The 25,329-nt window shown below is 39.7% G+C and overlaps 1 protein-coding gene across 4 annotated transcripts in view; it reads right to left on the bottom strand.

The window, feature by feature from the left end:
* The window catches only part of robo3 (roundabout, axon guidance receptor, homolog 3 (Drosophila)), a 143,800-nt gene that overhangs the window by 104,054 nt on the left and 14,417 nt on the right, over window positions 1-25,329 (bottom strand). The window lies entirely within an intron of this gene.

Genomic DNA, 25,329 nt, shown 5'->3' with positions numbered 1-25,329 from the left:
TATAGTTTCTAAGCTAAAATTGAGGTTGATGTGAGATTATCTGAGATACTTAAGTTTTGGAATAGGAATCTGGATAAGATTAGACCTGTTGTATGAGTGGTTCTTGAATAAAGTCCATTATCTTTGCATTCTGTATCATTGCTAGGTCCCATTAATGATGAGTGTACACACTATTCTGGGGAAATAAACACTGAAAATGTGAGAATTAGCACGAGACTGGCTTATGGTTCAGAAAACTGCCATCAGTTTTCCTATGAATAGTGTAATTATTGTTTTCCCTCTGCAGTGTTTTACTTACTTTATATGATATCTGGAGCTGGTGTTGGAGGAAAACAGGATGGTCAGGTGGTTAAAGAGTTATCTTTCAGCCTGATTAGCCCCTCGTGTCAGCACACACCCATCCTGCTGAAATGACCTTGAGCACATCTAAAGCAGCTCCTGTTGTGCAGAGCAATGCGTTCTACAGTGTATGTGTTGACTACACTGCTACATATAGTTACACTGCTTTATTTCTTCTCTTTATGTAAAAAATATTACAGTAAAAACTGAGTTATTTCTAAATGCATGAAACATTTCTGCTATTTCATTGACATCCACAGGCAAAACCAGACTTTTTTTTTTTTTTTGTATTTGTATTTGCTTGTCAACCATGTGATTTAAATTCTAGCATTCACAGAAGTGGCCCAGCTGTCTCTGGGTTCCTGGATTCCTTAAATCACTAAAATCCCTCAGCCTGGATTGCTCCTAATCAATATCGAACCACACACACACAAAACAATTTTTTATGCCTTCGACTTAAAAGCATTTTTTTTCCAGATTATAGCCATTAATTCCTTCCTTTGAGGAAATTCTAATGTCTTCTGATCCCATTGGGCAACACCTCACACAGCTCACAGTCAACCCAGCTCCTGCTGTCATGTGGAACACAAAAGGATTGTGTCTCCTAATTTCAGCTTCTGTCACTAAACAAATCTTTTTTAGCCAATATTGTTACACTGTAAGGAAAAAAAACACCAGATAATTGACAGAATCAAAATAAACGTCAGTGAAAACATGTCAAGTACAGCAGGGGGTGTTGAGACATCACGGCGACGTTCTGAGCCGAGCTCATCAAGCAGCCCATTTTCACACAGTCTGTACGCTCCAACTAAATCTAATAAAGCTCTGCAAAATGCTCCACAGCGACATCAGAGAGCTGTCTCACCAAGCTCTTCCCCTCACCGCCTCCACTCGTGTTGGTCTAAAATTGCATGGGCATGTTGCCTGAAGTGGTTCAGAATGCTGAAAGCTGGTGGAGTAAAAATGTGTTAATTACGTGGGAGTGAAAGTAAGCTTTCGAGTATCATCGGTCTGGAAATGTGGAAAACTGAAGAGCACGGTGGAATGAAAGGCCAAAGATGATTGGAAAGTAGAAGGAACCCGTGATGGTTGTCACCTCATCTGATGCTGAGAGCTTTGTTTTCCCTGCTGTTTGTCTTCAAATGAGTCACTTTGCTCAAATGAACTCAATCTGCACTTCAGTTCACGCATGCAGCTGGTATTGTGTGGCAGTGAATAACCAGACACTCAAAACTGAATTTGTCCAGATGCCGTTGCAGGAAGTCATTGATTATTTTATCAAGTCAAATCATGTCTCTTCATGTGCCACATGTAATTTGGCTCAGACTGTGTTAGGGTTTTTCCTTCTAGACTGAGATTCATCTTTTTCATCTTTTGATCCAAACCAATGTTGTGGTCAGTTACAGATTTCAAAGTCTCTGAAGCTCTTCTGAATTATTAACGCTGATGAGCAAAGGTGCCCTAACATATTTCGGATCGTAATTTTTCATCTGTGGTGGGGGAACCAAGTTGTTTCTATATTTTCTAAGCTTGAGTGGATAAACACTTTGAGAAAGGAATGTCTCCATTTGAGGGAACATGACATGTTTTTTTTCTCCTCATCAAGTTCAAGTCTTCTCGTCATAAGTTCATCTGCCTCCTCGCATCTACCCCTGCTGTTTACAGCCCATTTCCATTTTAATGGCTGTTATTATTGTCATGTGTTTACACGTCAGCTCCAGCCTGCACACACAGCTCAGATATGCATCTGAAGGCCAGTTTGGATTAATGAGTCAAACAAAACCTTTTCTGAATATTAAAAATAAAAAGTTGCTCTGTGTGTGAACTACACTGATGGGAGTGTATGTTTGCCGGAGTCTTAATCCTCAATTTGTGATTGTATTACTGCCTCTATTGTGATCTTGTTTTTAGCTCAATTTGTTAGTTTGCTAGTCTGCAAGAAACCTCAGAAATGTGTCAACAGAACTCTGTAAAATTCTGGTGGAAATTGACACCTTAGGGGCTTAGGGGGTAGAGTGGGGTAGAGAGGGGTCCACCATCCTATCAGGTAGTTGTGTCTCTTAAAATTAATGTTTCTATACAAATAAACTGTAATCGCAAATAGTATGGTTTATAAAGGATTGTAATTGCAACCGAATTATTATTTCTGTTAACATAACTCCTTCAGGTTTGACTGATGTTGATTATGGCTGAAGCAGCTGTAAGAACATAAAGTGGTTCAAATCAGCTCCACCTTTACCTCCTTTTGATTTTCTTCGACATAAAGTCACAAACCCATTTCTCACATTTGAATATTTGTCTGCATGTTATGTGAAATACTTTTATAATAACCTTTTTATTTTCAATTAAAGCTTTAGGTTTTTTGGTATGTAAAAGGTTTTTGAACCGACATAATTTAATTTTGATTTCTGTGTAAAGCTGTTTTAATGCACATGTGGAGCAAATCTAAACTAGACTTGTACATTAATGTTATCCACAGAACTTTTTACCACTTTTACCGAGTATTTAGTGTGTGTACTTCTACCAGCACTGCAAATACATTCACACTGAACATATACATTTTGTATACATTTTATGTAATTCGTTGCACGTTTATATGATTGTGTTGACAAAGTAACAGCACTTGGTTAAGGTTAGAGAAACATTGGGGTACTGTACGATTAATAGAGAAAAACTTAGCAGGGTGTATTTATATAATTTGACAAAATAATTTGAGAGCAGCAGCCATCCTCTTTGAGTTACCTGCTTGTTAGCTAAGGCAGTGAGCTCAGCAAGCAGCAGAACAGTAGGCCATGCTCCATGTGCGGTAATCAACTGTTGGTTTTGAGGTATCTTTGAGTGCACACAGGCAGGGAAGATGAAAGGCATCGTAGGCGAGAAATGAAAGAAAATAGTTGTAGTTAGATACTGAGGCAAATGTGAGTTTCCTCACAAAAAGACTGTGGATGAATGAAGAGCGGCCGTTTGTGTTCAGAGACGCCACTGGCTGAGCTGCTTTTAATGCTGGGATGCATTACTGTGGTGCATGTGTAGTACAGCAAGCAAAGACAATGGGAACCTCACAAACTGTCTTCCTTCCAGGCTTCATGCAACATTGATCTGCTTCTATTGATTATGTCTGTCCTTCAGCATGAGGGAAACCACTCATAAGACATCCAAACTCACAGAATGCCTCTCTCTATTTCCTCCCCTCCATTCTTCCATCCCAGCTTTTAACCCATGTCCGTCAGTCATGTTACAGGCAAGCAAATAAATGAAGGTAAAGCTCTCTGTCTTGCAAGCAATTCTCTACCCTGTCTGTGTCGATCCCACCCCCTCCTTCCTCCCCTCTGCTGCAGGTAACAATGTGCACCGAGGTCATGCAACAAAGAGTCATGGCTTCTTAGGTTTAATTTGTGTGAGGACAGAGTGGAAATCTCTTCAGTTGCAATTGCCTGAGCCGCCAAGCTGTTTTCCAACAATAAAAAGGAGCAGATGACCTTGTGTTTAGAGCCTCTTCCTCTCCTGTCTGAAGTCTGGGTTTCTCTTCTCCAGCTGGATGAAATCTGACTGAGGCCTGCAGCAGACTGCAGAGCAATGTACATATTGTACATTCTTAGGATATTTCAGTTAAAACATAACAAATGTGTGGTTTTGTATTTTCTCGTTTGGCAGATGCCGTTATCCAAAGGGACTTACAACTGAGGTAGATAATAAGTAAGAATAATAAGCAGTGAGGAGACATTGAAAGATCCAGAAGAGAAAATGTGCAGATTTCATCGGTTTTCCGACGATTGGAAAGAGGCTGCTGAGCGAGCAGAGTTTGGTGCCTCCTTCCACCATTGAGCTGAAGGGCTTTGGTTGGGATCTTTTGTTGTTTGGTGTGGGGACCATCAGACACCATTCATTGGCAGAGCGCAGTGGGAGAGAGGAACTGTGGGCCTGGACGAGAGTGTTCAGGTACAATTACAATTAACAACTCTGAAGCAGCATCAGAGCTTTGAACCTGATGGTACTGGAAGCCAGTGCAGAGTTTTTAGTCAAAAATAAAACGTGCTGCTGCATTTTGAATCTTGTGGAGGAGTTCGATAATGCTGATTGGTAGCAGCAGGGTATTGGAGGGAGTCAAGATGCGATGTGACCAGTGCCTGTATGGGGACTTGGGTAGCATATTCAGAAAAGTAGGGCTTGATGTTTCTGATATTTTAGGGTGGGAATCTGCTGCCAGAGAGATGGTCAGGAAATCTTAGTTACTCCTCAGTGATGACCCCCACATTTCTGCAAACTCTGTGAAGACAACCACTGAAAATACTTGATGGTGATGCTGATATGTTTGAAATAGTAGGCCAGTATGAGCATCTGCAGAATGATAGGTAGACATTTTTAAATATATGCCTACATTGTACAGTCTGATTACAAAGGCAGTATTCTTTAGGAACTGACATGGTAAACTGAGCGTATTTAACATTTTCACATCCCACATGTTAATGCATGTCAGCCTATAATGAACATATAACACACACAAAGTTGACATATGTTTGACCACACACACTGAAGCATAAAGAGCTGGTGTCATTCAATTACCAAAAACAGGTTGTAGTTGTATTTAATTGAAACGTATCCAATAAAAAACGCGTGGCTTTGCCAAATTGCCCCCCACCAAGATGTCCTGAGGGAGCAACTGGGGAAATGTACGGCAACATGCTACATGCATGCTAAAAAATGACCTTTGGGAAACAATTAAATTTAGCGGCAAACCAGTTAAAAATTTGCATATCCAGATGTAGCCAGATAGATTTGATTTCATTGCCTTAATTGGATTTCTGTGGAAATGTGTGCAGCAGTAGCTATAACACTAAAAAGCTTGGACTTCACAGCTCTGAGATGATTTTAAATCAACAAGAGCAGGGAATGGTAATGAAGAGAACAGTTGTCATACGAGGTCTGTTTGTACACTTGCCAATTAAAAAGCATGAAGTCGGGTGAAGCGATTCTGGAATCGTAATTTCTTTATTTAAAAACACTTGAGGACTGGTATCAGATTGCAAGCAAAGTGGTGGGTTTTGTGTTTTTTTCCATGTTCAGTCTATTTAAGGAATCCCACCTTGTCATCTGACTCACAGATTGCATGTGGTACCTTTGTAATACATGCTCATTACAGTTGTAGCTCTCGTGCAGCAATCAGAATCCAAATGTCAGAATGAATGTATGGGTCAAACGGTGAATGTTGGTAATTATGTTCTGCCATATGCTGTGTGGATGAGAATGGAAATGAGTTAGAGTGGCTGGGAGACAGACAAGTTTACATAAAGGCTTAATTAATAATAAAATAATAGGGTTTGTAGCCTTTCAGCTCTGAAAAAACATACCTGAAAAGCATTTATTAGATAAATTCAATTATCCAAATAGTTTATTTATTTAATTATTAGGAAATATACATGAATATAATGCTAATAGATAAAATATTAAATTAAAGAATGCTTAGTTTGCCTTAATAAAATAAAATACAGTATAATGTATGCAGGGTACAGTACTGCACACTGAGAGACTTTATACTTTATACTTAAACATCCTGTCTTAATATGATTCAAATCTAAGTCATTCTGTAAAGTTGAGTCACAGCTAAATAAAGCTCCTGCAGTCAGAATCTGGGATCTTCCCAAAAAAATATTTTAGCATGAAAAAGCCGTCTTTGTGCTACTCTCCCAGATATAACGTGTGGGAGGGCAAGGAGTGTGGTGTTAATTTTAAGAAAATGTTCTTAGAGTAAAACGGTATAGTTTCAGACACTAACAGGATACATCCTCCAGTAAAATACAGGTCTAGAAAAAAAAATTACCCACAGACATGTATTACTGTGTAGTGAATTGTGTAGTGAATGCGATACTAAGTCGATACTATGTACGTACTGTAGGTAGGTTATGTATATTAAGGAAGTAGTGGTTTTAGGCTCGACCATCACGTTTTGTGTTTCTTTGCATCTAAACCCAAAACAGTTTTAGAACATTTAGGACAAGAAACAGCAAGCCACCATTTCGGTGCCATTGTAAGAGACAGCAGGCACCATTTTGCTGGTCCAGGGATCCAAGCTGCTTCTCAAACCAAATACACATAAAATGTTGAATAACTGATCCAACATGACTGAAAATCGACACAAAACATCTAGAAAGTTTCCAGAAATCCAGTCACATGAATGTGTGACTGTGTATCGACACCATTCCCCCAAATCCCCTTCCTTGCCTTGCCCAGGAAAATAATCATCATTAGGCATTATTTACTGTTTACTCCAATACAACATGTATGTAATGTGTTGGATGTAGGGATGAAAGCTGTTGCTCTCACTCTCAGAGCTATAGAACTCACACGGGAGCCTCACGTACACCATTCTTCACTTCAATGCCCAGTAGGTAGCTTTTCATGTGCTTCCTTTTGACCGTGACTAAAACCAGTGGTCAGATGCCTGTGGAGCCACTTTCCAATCATTACCATGTTAATATCTGCAAAATACTCTTTAGTGCCAGGAACAGGGGAGCAACAGCCAGCAGGAAACAGAGGGTTAAGTGCAATAGAGTTCTTCTTTAAACCCAAAGCAAAAAGGGAAAGAAATTGGCTGGTGAAAAACATCAAGGTGAAAAAATGAATGTAGAGAGAGAGAGTTATAAATGTTGACGTTTTTAATTCCAGATGATTTCCCCCGGTTTGACCTGAGTCAGGCCAAAGATGCACTCATGGAGACAGCAACCCCTGCTATCCTCATTAGCCCTCTCCAGCTGCTTTGGTGACATTTTGCACTTCATCCAAACCCCCGGTGTCCCTCCAAACTGCCATCACTCGCTGAACACTTCAAACACCCAAACTGCAATTTAGCCCAGACCTAGACCCTTCTGAAGTATAATGGAGGCCTTCTTCCAACACAGACATCAATAAAATTGCTCTGTGTGTGTTTGTGTATAGGTACATTGGTTTTTCTTTACTTTTTCACCATTATCACCTTCACAGCAGCCAATATGGCCGCCATGAAGGAAGACGTGGTGTTCCATTAATGTAATTGGCCAATTTAGCTGCTGCTGCTGCTGCTGCTGCTGCTGCTGAGGGTGGCTTTATACAAGTGGCTTTTCATGTATAACAAATTAGCTGTTACCTGGTGACTGCAGATCCAATAAATATGTCTGTCTTTTGTAGAACACTTATCAACAATTTATTTTGAATAGAAATTTGCTATTTAACTTTTCCAATACGATACATATTGTAAAAGAGCAGTTAGGTAGCACTGTATGTACCATCACTTATTTAAATGCAGCCATTTTAGAATAATACTGTATGTGCAGTATTCACTATATGAGAATTGGAAAGAACAAATGTTTTGCTGCATCCCTTTTCTAGTTTATAACCATCTCTTCACTATGATGCATAAAAGAGATTTCTTCCTCGCTCTTCTTATAAACGTAGCATTATGTAGTTAATTTTTTTTTCTGGATATAACTAACATTTGTGAATATTCAGCCACACACACACACACACACACACACACACACACATACACCCTCACACACAACCTCTCTCTTGGCCATCATGTGCAAAAGGCGTTGACTCTTCAGGCATCCTTCAAACAAGCTACAATCAAAGCCTGCAGGGAGCCCAGTGTCTGTATTTACGGCCGTGGCACTTCAGAGCTGCATTTCAATTCAATGCAGCTCTGATAATCAACTCGTGATAGCCAGGCCATTCTCTGGGTTTCTCCAAGGAGACAGGAAGATAACAGATACAACAAAATGGAGTTTCCTAACTATCCTGATTCACATAAAGGAATTGCAGACAAAAGGCTGCAATGTGGAATGACTGAGCTGGTAAAGTGAAGATCTTACTAATACATTTGTTCAGGTGGGATGGTTTAAATTCAGAAATAGATTAATTTTCTGTTGTGCATGTTTCATTCTGACTTGTTCTTATTTTGCTGCATCATATCATTAGCATTTTTGGCTCCACCAATAACACAGATAAAGATTTCTCTGCCAATCAGAAATTCTTTCCTAACGTGAGAATCGATCCTGACTCCGCCGGCTCATCCATGATGCCAAGAAAACAAGTCAATTGGGGATCATTGTATTATATCATTGAGGCAGTGCCACATAAAACAGATAATCCAATGTGTCTGCCTCTGTACTGTAATTATCTAATCTCCATCTAACTTCTCCTCCCTTCATGATTGTTTGTCTACATGCAGCCATCTTGTCTATGCAACAGCCTGACTTTTGTGTTTTGAGACCACCTGGCACCTGGTTTGACATTAGCAAAGAAGGGAGATAGTGGGACAACTTAGGCTGCATGGAGGAGAAAACATGTCTTTGTAGCCATAATCCCTCATGCTATTTATTTAATTTCCACACCAACATCAAACATCTTAGTGGAGAAGACAGAAAGGGTGACAGGAGGGGAGGAACACAGGACAACTTTTAATTGATTGTTTTCAACAAGTATTAATCTATGTAATCAAAAACTACATAATCCAGGTGAAGGTGATCGCAGGAACGAAGGAAAATCAGGCTGCTAGCACAGAAGCAGATGATCAGAGTCCAGTTCAGTAAATTTGATTTCTCATTTGATTTGGGACATTTGTGGACATTGTGCCCTTCCATCTCAATCTGTTTTTGCACCAATCTGACTAAAGTTATGAATCAGATTCCATTTTCAATATTATACAGGGGAATTTCTTTTTTTTCCCTGAATTCTGTGTAATTGAATTATCTCAGTGAAATTATGTTTTCTAGGGTGTGATGTCAGAGAAACAAGTTCTCCAACTTTAATAACCATATAGGCCATTTGTCTCTGCCCTCTCATAAAACCCACAGAAGCTATGTTGAAATGTAAGGAGGAGACATCTATTTATATTGGCCCCTTTTCGTGCCACGCAAAAAAAAAATAGTGGATACCATTGCTTACAGTGGGGGACAGTTTCACACTATTCTTTTGGCACCCAAAACACAACTGTCCAATTCTACTGGTTTGGATATGGTTAGGTACAATAATGTCAGGGTAAAGTGTAGGCCCTAAATAAAGATAGTTAAAAATAAGTTGCAGTTTGCCTTAGAATTACTGCTTCTTTAAGTTCACATCCCTTTTCACATGACATGCATCCTGAGACTGGTTGCAACAGTAGTTTAAATGCTCTCAAACTCTGGTTTCCAGAGGAAACCAGAGGAAACTAGGTTTCCTTTGACCCATCCAACCATTCCATCCTCCTCCAGACAATCCTCTGAGGGTCTCTGAGGGACACTATATGATACTATGTGTCTCATATGTTCACTAAAGTCACTGGATGTAATCAAAAGGTCATTTTTTATTTTAATCTGTGTTGGTTTTAGCTGTTATGTCCAATAAAGTTGTATTTTAATAGAAAACACTCCCCAGAGAAATAAATGTGATTAGAAATTAGAATGAAGTACTTCACTTTATCTGTGAACTGAACTTTAAACTAGCCTTTGCAAAGAATTCTTCCAAATGCCGTTAATTACACTGAGTGAAGTTTGGAACATTTCTCCTGGAGAGAGCTGTGTGGTCAGTGCATGACATCTGCAACAATCGATGGGTTCATTCTCACCAAGCCCTGTTCTCTTCCACATCGTTGCTCTCTGACATGGTTCTGGTCACTGTGGATCAAACAAAAGAAGCAAACAGGAGGCTGAGTAGGAAGGTGCAGTTTGTGCACCAGCTTCTTACAGAGGTGTGTGTTGGTGTGCTGGGTTTTGCGCCACTTTCCATGAGAATGAAGCAAGTCTTAAAAAGGTGTGGGTGTATCTTAAATTCTAACATTTGCTTGTGAGAGTGTAACTGTGTCACTGTCCTAACAACAGCCAACAGGTATCTAAGTTTTGTACACTTTATTATGTGATAACTCTGTAAATGGATGTCATGCTGATAGTCATAATATTAAAACCATATCTCAAATTGTGTACTTCATTTGAGCAGCCCAGAACAGTTAAAAATACTACTGGTAACTATCTTATTTCCATATCTCCAGAACTTAAATGCAACTCCTCACTTTGTGCAAATACACCGGGTTTTTAATTTGAACACAAACAAATGAAAGCCCCTACACATTCACATTAAGGAAATCCAGAATAACCTAAATATTACTCATAAATACACTGTTCTTACTGTAATGTCTAACAACAAACTACACATGTTGAAAAAGGGTCTATTTTGGGAGTGGGTTGGTTCTTCCTCAAAGTACCCAATGCTTGATTCGTAAGAAATTCGTTTGAATTTCAGAAGTCTCAAATGGTCTTACTCTTAATTCCAATTCATCTCTTGACATGAATAAAATGAAAGTGAAGTCACCCCCATCCAGCCAGAACTGGGGCCCAGACAGCAATAAAGACAAGGGGAAAAGTGGGGTTCAGAGTGGAAAGGGGTGATAGGGGCTGACCCCTGTTTGCACTGGCCTATGTTGCATACAGAGCATGTCTTGCCTTGTCAGTTGAAGCCTATCATTCAGTTTAAAGGAGTCAAAGCGTGGTGCTGTGGGGCTGTGGATCCCAGCCAGATGGACCAACACATGGCCTGAGCATTGTCATTCAGATGCAGCGTGTGCTGCATTGCTCCCTAACAAAGCACAATTGCATGCATACACAAGCTTTGAAGGCCGCTGTGGAAAGTTGTATCATCTGTTACTGTGTGATTTGGGATTTGATTGCATGCTCAATATAACACCATGTTTTCGAAAGCAGGATGACCATTGAAGTGCATTACTTCTCACCGTTTACAACTCTGTCCGCTGGGACTTGTTTAACTGCAAAGGTGTCATGTGACAAACACAACTGCTGCAATAGGTTTAACTTAAATTGTTTTCATTAATGATGTTTCCGCAAAAGTAACGTGGGGTGTGACACAGAATATCAGGATTTGCACTATAACTTTTGCATTTGGTTACATACAGAAAGGTTAGTGAAAAATTATGATTTTGGTTAAATGTTAATATAGAGCTAAAGCTATTACACTGTCTGTGCTAGTATGTTTCATTAGCATCAGTGTGCCTGTGCTTTTTTTTTTTCTTTTTACCTTCTGCTGTTACAGAGCAGCTCAAACTCTAATTCAGAGTCAGGTAAATATCCACTTGTCAGTAAAAGCCTCATATTTAATCACTTGGTCTCTTAAAGAAGTACATACCTTCATCAGCTCTAATTGTCTGTCTGTATGCAGGTAGTGTTAGAGAGCTTTATCTCTAAAAACAGTCGCATGCCGCTGCTGCTGCTGCTGCTGCTGCCGCTGCTGCTGCTGCCACACTGAAAGCAGTGAAAGTAACCACAATGGTGCAGTTCTGATCTGGGCTGAATAAGGTGATGTGAGCTGCAGATTCAGCTGATAATTCTCTCTGAGTCTTTCATTGCTACAAGAACAGAGATCTGAAATAGGCATATGGGTTTATAAGTAATGATGACTTTCCTTTAAAGGCTCCTGGATCTTTAGAGACTGTTCTTTCCAAATGAATCTCTTGCTTGAGCACTGAGTTGAACAGCTCTGCCTTTTCTCTGTGTCAGCAGCTATCAACTCAGCTGTATTCCGAGCATGCAATTCCTCCTGTCCACTGAAGCCCTGTTTCTGTGGCAAACCCCGAGAATTCTGGCTGCACACAATCAAGTTGGGAATGGGAAAGCTATAATAATTGATTGCTCACATGTTTCTTGGTATCTAACCCCTGTTGAAAATGGATATGCAGACGGGGGGGGGGACACACACACACCTTTTCTCCTGTAATGTCCCACTCAATTTCAGCAAAAATAAAAGTTGATCCAAACGAAAAAATTGCAATGGCCATTTAAAACAGGTGTCGTTCAAAGACGTCACAGCCACACACTCCATGTGTGTCTAACATGACCAAAAAAATTAGACGGTGCACACTGCTCTGCTAACGCTTTGAATGAGCTTTAAGTTTCCATCAAATTGTAGCTGGAGGCTAAAACATGGCTTCAAATTTTTATTCTTTGTCCCACTGAAGATGTGCACCTGCATTAGTGTGCAGCTCGTATTAGCAGCATAAATACAGTACAAAGGTTTCCTTTCACTATTGCGGTATATTTAATATAATATGGAAAGATTGATATGAAACACAATATTTAATAACAGTAATAATTAAAATTGGGCCAGTGCAGATAGATAATACATGATAACATCTCATTCACTGGGGAGAATCCTGTATGAGCCTCCTGTGCTTCTCCTGTGAAAACTGGTGATTCTACTGTCAGCATCAGTAAAAGTTGAGGCACCTGAGTCTGATATATTTGAAACTTATCTGTGTGCAGCACTGGTAACAGCTGGCTCACATCTATGAACTCTTGAGCTCTATAACTGTCTGTCAGGAGAAAATGTTTTTCATAGTGTTATTTCATTTTATTTTCAGCTTCCTTTTCTTGTCCCGGAATGCAATGAAAGGTATTTTTTGTAATAAGTCTGCAGACATATTTGAATTTCAGTTATTAATCTGTTTTGCTTGATTCCCTGTACTGTGTTCATGTGGGATCATATGCCTTATGTTAGCAGTGGCATTACCCAAAGAAATTGTGGCATTGCCCAAAGAAATTCACCAAACATTAGAACTTGGAAACATTAGTTTCAAGATCACCACTTTTTCCAGATTTTGGTGCTTAATTCTTAATGTTGTATAGTGGCCAGTTTTCTGTTTACTTTAATGTTAACATTCACAGTATTTCTTCAACACAGACTGTACACATGGATGTTCATGAAAAAATAAGTCCATGAGCCTCCCTCACTGTTTCTTTTGGTCATTTTAAGCTGTTTGTTGTAATTGTACTTTTGTTTTTGGAGCTTTTTGTCTGTTTTTATCGTCGATTTGTGTCCATTTTTTTTGGTGTAGTTTGCTTTTTTGGTCCATTTTTGGAAATGACAGTGTCTTTGTTTAGTAATAATGCACCTCTTGAATAGTTTAAAAATGTAAGTCATTATTCAAATACTTGGTTGTTGTGCATCTCTTTAAGGTTATTTTGTTTGTTTCACTGAGCTTTTTTAAACTGTAACTTAAGAGAGTCTCTTGCAGGTCCCCCTGACCATAGGCCAGTGCTTGGTAGGCCACTACACTAATCCATCATGTTCACAAACATAGTCACTGTTGAACCACCAAATAATATTTTTACCTTTTTCACCCACTTCTCATGTATTAGAGAAACAGACTAAAATCTTCAGTGACATCACTTATTCATCTTTCTTCCACTTCTGAAACACAGACTATAGACAGACCTACATGAAACAGGAAGCAAAACATCTATCAACTCCTTACATTCCTCCATATATGTATGCTCACAAGATACAGGCTCATTATTTCAAAGATTAATGTGCATCTTTTGGCGGCAAAGTAAATATTTTGTAATGTGAATCACACATGTAGAACACTTTACTTTGCCTGTAGTCGTCGCCTCTGCTACAATTGAATGCTTAATGCTGCTTATTTTGTTAGTTGCTCTTGTGGGCTTTTAACTAATCTTCTTTACTACTTCTTCCTGTGAGTGATTTGCTAACTCTTAGCACCTGTGCCTCAGCTCGTGGCGTAGCCATAGAAGCCGGTCTGCAGGTGTAAAAGCCTAGTGACAGGCCTCAGGGAGAGGGACACAGAGAACTGAGAGGAGACTGACAGTGGTAGATTGAAATAAAAAGGTCATGCCAAGTTGGATGTTGGAGGTCTGTTGCATCCCTGTTCTTCTCTGAATTAGAAGACTTTTAGTTTAGTTTAGTTGAATTTCACGATTCTCTATTTTCATATTCTCACAACTTACTGTGTGTTAAGATAAAATTCCTGAAACTTTGATTGTAAAGAAGACATTTGTGCCAATGTGCTCAAGTTTTACACCGTGTAAGGGACAGCAGTTGAAAAGAGTACACAATCAAAAAATGCATATGGATGTATATTTTCCATATGTTGGTGTACAAATGTTTGAACGCCTAACGATGATGGTGATATATGAGGTGTTTTTACCAACAGTAGATAATATGGTTGGGTATTAGGACAAATAACAAGATGTGCAGCACACACACGTCAGGAGAAAATGGATTTCAAGTGTGCAGTCACAAATCCTGCCATACTGCAGAGTGAGCATTGTATGGGTGTAAATCCAGGGGCTGACCTCAGCAACAACACTTCTCTTACAATCACCCTCCTGTGAATGAGGCCACCTCATCTCATCTCTGACTCGCTGTGCTTCTCCTTCACCTCTCAGCCATCTGTGCAAAGTTCATAAGAACAACTCAGCTGCATTTAGGTGCTCCCTACCTGTGGCTTGGGTTTTCCAAAGCCATTATCAGGGTTAGGGGCTGGGCTGGTTAAGGAGGGCCAGAAGAGAAGAGAAGAAGGCAAAAATAGTGTTGCCTATTCTTCTCGTTGCAACAGACTTCTGTTATGTGACGACTGTGGCACAGGAAGGTAGAGCTGTTGTCCATCAGTCTCGTAGTTAAATCCCCGGCTCCTCCGGTCACATGTCGAAGTGTCCTTGAGCAAGACACTAAACCCCAACTTAGTTGCTCCCGGTGAGCGTTGGCCAGCCGCATAGCAGCTCCCCCATCGGTGTATGAGTGTGTGTGATTGTGAGTGTGAATGGGTGAATAAGAAGCAGTGTAAAGTGCTTTGAGTGTCAATAGGTAGAAAAGCGCTGTATAAGTGCAGATCATTTACTTCTCTGATTTCTTTTATTTCTCCTCATGCTAAAACTATTATTGCAGAGCCCTTTTATGAGCAGTAAATACAGGGAGCAAATGCCATTTAGACTTTTTTTGGTATTTTCATAAAAAAATGCAATGACTAAGAACATCTTTCAAATACCCAAAAGGTCTACTGAAAATTCAAAGCAGTGAGAGACTATCAAGAACTGCCCAGAACCCTCAAAATCTTCTATACTCTCAAAATCTCTTTGTAAGGTTTGTGGTCCTGTCATATAAATTGAGGTCTGAGATTTCATCCTAATTGGCTGTGGAAAAAAAGAGTTTCATCCAGCTTGATGCAACATGCAGACACTCTGAACAAGCAGAGTGGCTGGAGACAAAAGGATGAGAAGGAAGGAAAAAAGGATGGTTCTGTGGAGGGAAGAAATGGGACGTCAGCAACAGCAGATGCAAAAGAAAGTTTGGGGCATGGTGAGAAAAAAGGTGGAGGAGATACGAAAGAAAAGACATCTAGTAATGAAAAAAATTTGAGGAAGTGTGTTTTTTATCTAGTGCCTGAGGGAAACTGAAAGAAATAACTTTAGCGAATGCAGCCTGTTTCAAAATCTGAGTTCTGTTTCCTGAATAGCTGGTGATCGATACCAATGGCTTCTCAATTTTGCCGTGCAATGAGTTCTCAATAAAACCGGGGAACGAGCATTACAGCCCCCTCCCCCCCCACCGCCCTTTTTTTTTTTTTTTTTTTACTGAATCCAATTCCACAGACAACTCCAGCCTTACTCGTAATGGATTCTCTATTTCATAGGCTTTGGCTTGTGTTCCTGTGGCACTTGGTTAATATTTCAGCCCACTGTCTCTCCTCCCCGCACAGCCCACTTTGTTGTATTGATTTATTTGTGCAACTCCTACATACCACCTCTGTGGTCGGAAGATGATCTATTATGGAATTTAATACCTTTCAAAAGAGCCAATTTTATTTGTTTCAGTCTGTTCTTCTAGGGGGGGGGGGGTACAGTAGATTCCACAGCCGTGTAGAAGTGGAGTGACCAGAAAAGGCGATACGTATTATCCAGATTTGCAGGGTAAAATACTTCTTCGAAATATATTGTACTGCATAAAAAAGCAAAAAAACAAAAAAAAAAAAAAAAACACCCGTTTAAATCATAGAGGTGTGAAATGGGACTGATATGGAGGTGTTGAACCAAACAATCCTCTTCCTGTTTGCTGTTTATTTTTTTGGTGGGGGAGGAAGTAGCATCAGAGGATGTGAGGGTGTTGAAGGAGAAAACTAAAAATATCTTACACATATCTTAGCACACAGCTGCTCTCCTTCCTGTGTCCTCTGAACACCTGGTCAGTTCAGAAGTTGACCCATTTTCCCAGGAGTCTACTCTTTGTCTTAATTGGCACTGATGGGTCCCTGAGTTGCTCACAAGGCCAGTTCATACTTTCTGCTCAACCCACGAGGGAATGTACTTTCACAAATGTGCCACACACTTTGATCTAGGCTACAGATGTGGATTTATACGTGATGGCAGCTTTATTTTCTCATATTTCTATTTATCTACTATCTGTAAATAGTTTGAAGCTGTAGGGGTGAGCTGCCAATTTCTTTCTATTGTTTTCTTAGATTAGTTAGTTTGTTGTTTTGGCCTTAGCTTGAGCTGAGTTACAGTCTTCTTCCCTTAAGTATAGTAAAAAATTACGCACGTAATTGCTGAATTAAAATCCCAAATTTGGTTCAGGGACCAGAAAAGGAACTTTTTTTTTCTGGAATGTTGTCAACAGGGGCGAAATAATGATACTGCAGCAGACACACATACTTAAAGTACACATACTAAAGTACTGTACATGTTCATTGGGGAGTGTAAATTGCCCATAGGTGGGAATGTGAGTGTGAATGGTTGTCTGTCTGGGTATGTCTCTTTGTGTTGGCCCTGAGACAGGAGTCTGGTGAACCCCGCCTCTCGCCCTAGCTGGTATAGGCTCCAGCCCTCACGACCCTGAACAGGATAAGTGGTTATGGATAATGGATGGATGTTTTTAATTGAATAATCAGAATCAATGCTGAATGTCAGTGATGCATTCAATTATAGAGTACGGTGTGTGCTGAAATTTAATAGAGCGTATAGCTCAGAATAGAGTGAAGTGCATAGTTAACTAAAGTCAACTTTAAGTAAAGTCACTTTTATCTAAGTAATCTAATTGCAGCAGTTACACATTAGTGAAATTGTCAGATATTGTGAGAATTGCAACAGAAATGCAAGATGTAGTCCTGCATACGGCCTGTGTGGCAGAAAACACACAAAAAAATTAGTTGAACGTTTTTGGGGGAAAAACTTAAGGACCTTGTTCCCAACTATCTGCATCTAAAGGCCTGTAATCACTGTGTGAATAATAAAATTATTAATCGTTCTTATGCCCATAGTTATGGTCCAGTCAGTCACCTACTACAATATCTACTGCTATAGTTATTACAAACATGACACGTACTAACTAATTTACAGAGTGACGCTCTACACATTTTAGGGCTGACAAAGCCTTTGTAGGTGGGATTACAGTAAGACTTCTGCAGGGTCCAAATAAGATGAACACAACTGAACACCTGTGTTTGGAAGAATCACCCTCCTCAAAACACTACATGAGGGAAAAGGTTTTACGTAGATTGATGATGTTAAGGGGAACTGACCCAGGCTCATACCTGTATGACATCAGAAAAATAGTTACACAAATGAATGGACGTAGCTTCTGTTATGATGAATGACGGTTGTACTTTATCTTTTGCATGTGATGATGACAAGGCACATGAGAGATGTGTGACAACCACAAAATCCCTTCCTAACCCCATCTCTGTCCTCAGTCAGCTTTAGAAACTGACAATTGAAATTGTTACCTAAAAGAAAACTTTGCGCTAATTGAGTTACAGAGAAAACTGGCAATGCACAAAGAACCTGCCTGAAGAGACAATGATAAATAGATTTGCAATTAAGGCAATTCAGCTGTAAAATTATAGATCTGATAATGACTTCCACCAAGGTTGGTGAGGCTTCAGTGTGATAATTGCATGCTGCAAATTACATTATTATTCTTCGTAAATGAGCTTACAATATATTGTGGGAATGCATGTTGTGTAGATTTGATTACAAAGAAGGATTTCAGCTAAATCTATTTCAGAGAAAATTCCAGAATAGTTAGATAAAAGCAGTATGTGGACACAGGATGACCCAGAACCTGCAGTAGGACTGCAACTACAGCTTCGTTGATCTATATCCTGAGGGCAACTCCACCACATTAACTAAATGTTAAAAGCAACTGCCAGCATATCATTGCAAGGTTTAGTAACATTCAGTATTTTTCCTTCCTGCCGTGCTGAATGAATGAGGTCTAATTCCTGACTGTGATGCTTTATTTGGCTGCCATTAGTGAGTCATTGGGCCTCGCAGGTCAGTGCTTCATAACATCAGCTTATGAATGAAGAGGACATTAGCTACTCACTTATATAATTTTGTTTTAAAAGTTTAACGAAATCAAAGAGGGGTATCAATTGTTCTAATGCTTGTGTATTTGCGCAAGACTTTTTATTACACAGATTTAATTTATTCCATTTATATATTTCACTCTAAAACCTCAAAACACTTAAAACACTCAAAAATTACCAAAAGTAAAAGTAATTTATGCAGAATGTTAATTTCACATCATTGAATGTGATAATATTGGATTTGAAATACTGATGGATGTGTTCGTCACTTTATTGTTTGAATTGGTAAAGACTTATCTCGCGTTTGTACGATGTTTCTTTTTACACCAATGATGATCCTTATGATCCTACTATAATTTATTACTTTTCAGCTTAAACAATAGTTATTAAATTAATATAATGGTAAAAGTATGATTTGTAGTAGTAAATTCAAAGTGTGAAGTAGCAGAAAATGCATTGACAGGCTGTAAATGAATTTTTTTCATTTGTAATCTTTTCACTGTTTTTGAATATATTGATGTTTGTGCCACTTTTGTATAATTATAGGTCACTGTAATCATCATTTTGCATAATCTTACCTCTTTTAAACAAGAAATACAACCGGCAACTTCACAGGTTCTGGCCTATGGAGCCCTTGACCTTTGGGCCCCCGTCCCTTGCAGGCCCATTCGGTAAGGCATCCATGAGAAAATGGAAATACTCAAGTAAAGTAGAAATACCGTGAAAATCTTACTTACAGTCGATAAGTAAATGTACTTACTTGCTTTCCAACCCTGCCAGTGTCTGCATCCAAACGTAATACTGACTTGGTGTTACTAGGAGAAACTTGTTCACTGAGAAGAATGATTGCTTTGCTTCTGATATGCTGAGTCACACCAGAGCTGGATGACTAAGGTTAATCAATACCTGCAGAGTGTTATCATTATATTTAAATCATTTCTCTATCAATCATAAGCCTAAGAAGCACCAGGAAAACAATCTGCATTTTGGATTGATTTTGCTAATCACACTATTCTTTCTGCCGAGGAAACTTGGCAGAAGTACAAGTCCATGCAGTATGTCCACCCCACAGCAGACATAAATCACACCCCATCAGCAGCAGCATATATCAGAACTATATTGCCTAGGCATCGATCGCCTCTCAGACAAGATTGTGATGAGGACTGTGGAAAGGGGGAAAAATGAAATCCAGCCTTCGGTGTCTTGTCTTGATATCTCCAACAAGCCAAGCGGTAAGGGAGGGGGGGGTTCTTCCCTTTCTCGCCCCATGTCTTCTTTAATCCATCAGTGGTTGACTGCCTGCAAATACGCAAGGACAAGCTCTTTTTGTTGCACCACAGGACAAAAGAAGTGAGGCGAGAGTTGTGGCTGGAGTGGCTAAGGTGTTCTGAGTCTGCGTTATTGTGCAGTCGGGGCTGATTTTGAAATGATGGTGGGGCCCAAAGATATGCATCATGTGTCTTTTTTTAGTCTTTATATGAACAGTATAAAGGGAGCCTTTAATATCCTGGTAAACTGTATAGAGGGGAAAAATCTGTCTGCACTTCAAGTGACAAATATTATAATTAAAACAGGAGATGCAGGATTTGACCAGGAGATAAAAGGCATTCTGGCTCCAGTAGCTCTTTTCATGTGCTAAGCAAAGGGACTGTTGTGTTTTTAGGAGGCTCACATTTAGAAAGAAAATGCTGATTCCAATCTGTGCCCTGCTAAAATAGGAAAATAAGACTGTCAGGGTCTAAAGAGTCACTTAGGGTTTTACGTTCAACAGTCCGAGCATGAGCGCAGAACCAAAGAGATACGAGAATGACCCCAAAAGCACGAAAATCCATTTTTCCAACCTGAACACAGTACACACAGACACACACACACACACACACACGCTTGTGTATGTTCAATGAGAGATACACATATACTCTCATATACTAGTACACACAGATCAATGCCAGAGGAGAATCAATGTATGGAGGGGGGCTGAGAAGACAAAATGCTCATGGCTCATAGATACATTTAGAAATGAGCTGCAGGAGGAGAGAGAGAGAGAACAGGAGAAAGTGAAAGTGACACAGAAGAAGAGGAGAGCATTGCTAAAGTTAATTGATTAAGTGAGGTTGAGGAAGGGGGCGCGTCTGGATGGCACCCACTCTCCCCGAGGTGCTCATTGATGCCAGATGCTGCTCACCTTTAGCAATTAGCTGCACATCTATTCTCCACATCTACCTGAACAAACTATGTGCAGGCTCTCACAAGCCGGCAATCTGCCACTTCTCCTCTGTCGTCTTTGCTCCCATTATGCTGGGACGCTTCTGTGACAAACTTCTCATAAAACGAGGCTTCGTGAGAACATCTGTACGCTGTCAGAACACGTTGATATGCTGAGATGTGAGCAAGACCATGCGATCAATTAAAACACACAGATGCTCATTTCCTCCTCGTTTTCTATACACTGCAGTGTTGTCGGAGAGGATGTGTTTCCTGCCCTGTAAATCTTTGGGATTCATTTGAGATTTCAGTGGTGTCTCAGTTGACATGCAAACATATGGCCTGGTTACGCCTTCCATCGTTATGTTCTTTACAACCCCCATTTCCAGAAAAGTTGGGATGCTGTGTAAAATGTAAATAAAAAGTACAAATTTGAATTTGATTTGTACAAATTTGACACAGAGAAGGTGGTATGGTCTCTAGATCTTGTTTCTATCTGGTTGTTTCTATGCTTGGTAAATTTTGAACTCGCATTTGTGGATACAGAGACAACAGAGTTCACTGACAGTGGTTTTCAAAGGTGTTCATGAGACCGTGCACTGATTTCCACAACAGAACCGTGTCTGGTTTTAATGCACTGCAGCCTGAGGGCCTGAAGATCACAGCCAGTTCATAATGGTTTTTGGTCTTGTTCCAGCTTTTTTGACACTTGTTGCTTTCCTCACATGCAAAATCAGCAGGTATTTCTAAAAGACTAATTTCTCAGTTCCAATGTGTGATATTTTGCATTATTTACTAATTATCATCAACATTGGAGTTTTGGTTTTAAATTGTAGTTTTTAGCTTTTTGACATGTCAAAATTGAGATAAGACAAGAATTTTTCTGAGTCCAAACATGTTTTGAAGCTTCCCTACCAACACATCAAGTTTCATAATACCAGAAGATATAATGCATGTATTTTGGATGTATTTTAGTGATGAATATCAGCAAGCAGCTGAGCACATGTCTAGGGGCTGGCCCATTGTCAAAGTCTGCCCCCCACCCCTCACCCTAAATCAAACGCACACACAAGAGACACAAGAGAACAGCACAGCATATTGTATTGGCTCCTGTACAATAGCATTCTTATTATTATGATTATTATTATTATTAGTAGTAGTAGTAGTAGTAAACCAATTATTGTTTTAGTGTAGTGACCCCAGTCTGGCCACCTCTATCAAAATGGTTTGGAACTACCACTGCAAGCAGCTCAGTGTTGAGGCCATAGAGATGGACAGTGGGCTCTCCTCCCACACAAACACACATATCCATAAGAGACGGAGAGGGGGCGTGTCAGTATGCCAGAGAGAGTGATGGATGGAGGTATGTCAGAGGGCGGGACAGGCCAACAGGGAGCGTGTCTCAGCTCAGTGACGCCCTCTCACCTGTCACAGCCCCCCACAAAACCCAGCATTGGCAAATTAAGGAGGAATTAGCATTTGACGTCCAGAAATAAGTGTAAAATTCATACTGTGAAACTGCTTTGTGGTGCAATGGAAGACCCAGAACTTTGTCCTTAGTTCTATGTGATTTAATGGGAAACATGACCAGTAAAGGTCTTGGTTGCCCTCTACTGGTCAGTAGTGAACACAACACACACAGGGTTTTTCAAACCTAGTTCCCAATGTGCCCTGTTCTGCCTGTTGTTTTTAAACTATCCCTGCACTACCCACTGTTAATTACCTGGGTCAGGTGAATTCAGTCAGTCCAGAGCTGAAAGATGCCATTTAAAATTGGCAGATCATTCACAAGTGGAAAGCACTGAAGACAGGTGCCAGTCTTCCCGGGAGTTGATGTTCCAGCTCATTCCCCCAAAAGGTCAGACTGTGCAATGCGCAGAGAAATATAAATAAAAAAAAAAATCAAGATCTCCATCTCAGATCCTACAGGCCTCACTAAGCATGGTAAATGTTAAAACCAATGACAGCACAATCAGAAGAAGACTGAACAAGTGCAGTTTGGGTTGCCACAAGAAAGCCTCTCCTGTCTAAAAGGAACATGAAAGCACAACCGAGGATCTTGAAACTGCATCTGAACAAGTCACAAGACTTCTTAAACAATTTCCTATGGACAGATGAGCTTTAATGCGAAGCTCAATGCTTGGTGTAAACCAAACACAGCATTTTAGCGACAGTGACGTGGTAATGAGTTATAGTCCTGTTCGGCAGCCACAGGACCTGGGCACCATTCAGTCATTTCGTCGACCATTCACTCTTATCTACATCAGAATTTTCTAGAAGCAAACGTGAGACCATCTGTCCGACTCCTCAATCTGAGTGCAAACGACGTCACATGTTTGATGAACTACATGTTAGGAATTATTAAACCCACACAGCAGAGACTCTGCTGTTTATGGCTGAGGTGTTGCTGACACCTTGTGTTTAACACAGGTATTACAGGCAGTGGGGGGTCTGGATGAGTGAAATTCTCTGGGGAATTCTCATGGGCCCTTTCCTTTTCTGCTTGGTCAGTGTTCAGCATTGAAGCCTGGTCAGGTTTATAAGGACATTTGAGGGAGGGACAATCATTTAATCGCTCAGAATCTTTCCGGTCAGTGTTGCTGAATGTTTTTGTCTGTGTTTGCCCATTTCGTTTGTGGGTGTCTCATGTTTTACTACCTTTCTAATGAGACTGAGCTTTGACTATCAGGCCACTAGAGGGAGCCAAAGATGTAAAAATTAACTGATGGTCAAGGAGTTGGCTACTTGCCCTATGACCATGTGAAGCAATAGTAATACAGAATGGTGATGATTATTTTAAGTCAGTTTTACCCCTAATAATTTCAAAACACACAGAGCATATGCAGTAGAGTGTGAGGGTATAGCATCGGCTGATGTACCCCTTATTCAAAAAACTTTAAACATTTATGTATGGAGTGTAGTGGCTGGCAGCATGTTTGAGGCTTTGGGGATCCACTGGATAGCACCCTTATTATGACTTTCCTCTTTCTTATATCTTTGACTAGAGTTCCAGAATTGTTGACCAATTACAGAAATTCTCTGGTCCTGCCTGCAAATTAGCATTGTGGAATTTTGTGGAAGCAACTAATATTGTTATATATTTACAAGTTAATTCAACTGGATGAATTCTGACAAAAACTGGAAATTTTGACAAGAGCTTTTCTGATTTGAGGTCAAATAGTTCTTCTTCAACAAAGTAAAATAAATGAGTTAAGTGAACATTTAATTTATTTAAGTTGATAAAAAACAAATCTCGCATATTAGTAGACTTCCCAGCATGTGCAAAATAAAGCTCCCAAAAGCTGTTTTGTTTTTGTCTGTCTAACAAATTAGTTCATAGATGTTTATTTCCTCAACAATAAAAATCAGTGAGAAACATGATGATCGTTGATGTTGAGTTCAGTCTTTATCTATGTGCATTTACAATTTAATAGTCAATGGGAACAGCCAAACATAGATTCCTACTGGTGTAATGTGGCTTCAGCAGGAGCCAGTTCACCATGTTGGCTGCAGAACTATGGTGGTATTTAAAGACTGAAGTGCAGTTTTGTTTTAAAGTAGAACGATATAGCGAGTAATGTAGAAAGACAATAATTTTGTTGACGTTTTTCCCTACAATTTGTACTTCATCTAATAATTGTTCTCATGGTCTTTTCTCAGCATTAATTACAAAGTATCTGCTCTAGGCAACCTGCAAGTTGTAAGAAACAAGTGTGTTGTCTCTCAAAATCTATCTTTGATGAAGCTCTGTCAGAGACGCCCTTTGCCCCTGACATTTGCTTTGATGTGCAGGGGCTTTTTTGACTGGCAGAGCTCTTTCAAATACAAAGCTATGTCGAGCTGAAAGTGTTGGATGGAGAGACACACCCTGTCCCCTGCCACCTGCCTGTAACGTTCCCTACAGCTCACCAGGTAGAGCGACGGCTGCTAATTTGCAGGGCAAATGCTGTGGCACGCATCCTAATTGTGCTTGGATGCAGAGGGGAGGCTCCGGAGAGATGACAACGTGACTCCCACCTCCTCTCTTCTCTTCACTTCTCAGTTTTAATCTCCATTTGTTTTATTTATTCCCTTTTCTCATAATAACAAGACACGCTCCATGAAACTGAAACATAGTTTAATCTAACACTTTGTGTTACAAATAATGTGGAAAAATAAAGTATGATGACTTTGATAGATGGGGATGTGTCTTATTTGGTCTGCTCTCCATTGTATTATTGTAATATACAATGTGGAGCAAAGAAAAAGTGAAGAAACATATTGGCAAATAAAATAAATTTTTATAATAATAATCTTAGATAATAATAATAAAAAATTAATGTATTTTCGAATAAAAATATAACAAAGAGTCTCCATTCATGCCTCCAAACACTCTTTTGTGTTTCATCTCTTTTGCAGTTCATCTCATGTTTGAATGATTTATCCAACTACTGTTGATTACGGCACAGACTTATTCTGTGCACTCAATTGACTTGTAGCCCACACAACGGGATTCTGTTTCTGCCTCCAGAGAGACGAACAGAGATTGTTATTTGTTTGAGATCAAATTTACGTTAAAATGATTTATATATACATACACCATGATTCCTGTGAACAAACTGAAGCAAGAGTCCAGGCATCAGTTGTGTTCATGTTAAGCAGAGGTGATGTCATGCTGCACTGACTCA

The sequence above is a fragment of the Channa argus genome, chromosome 24 (assembly GCF_033026475.1).
Source record: "Channa argus isolate prfri chromosome 24, Channa argus male v1.0, whole genome shotgun sequence".
Taxonomy (NCBI): Eukaryota; Metazoa; Chordata; class Actinopteri; order Anabantiformes; family Channidae; genus Channa; species Channa argus.
This window is presented reverse-complemented; position numbering and strand designations above follow the sequence as displayed.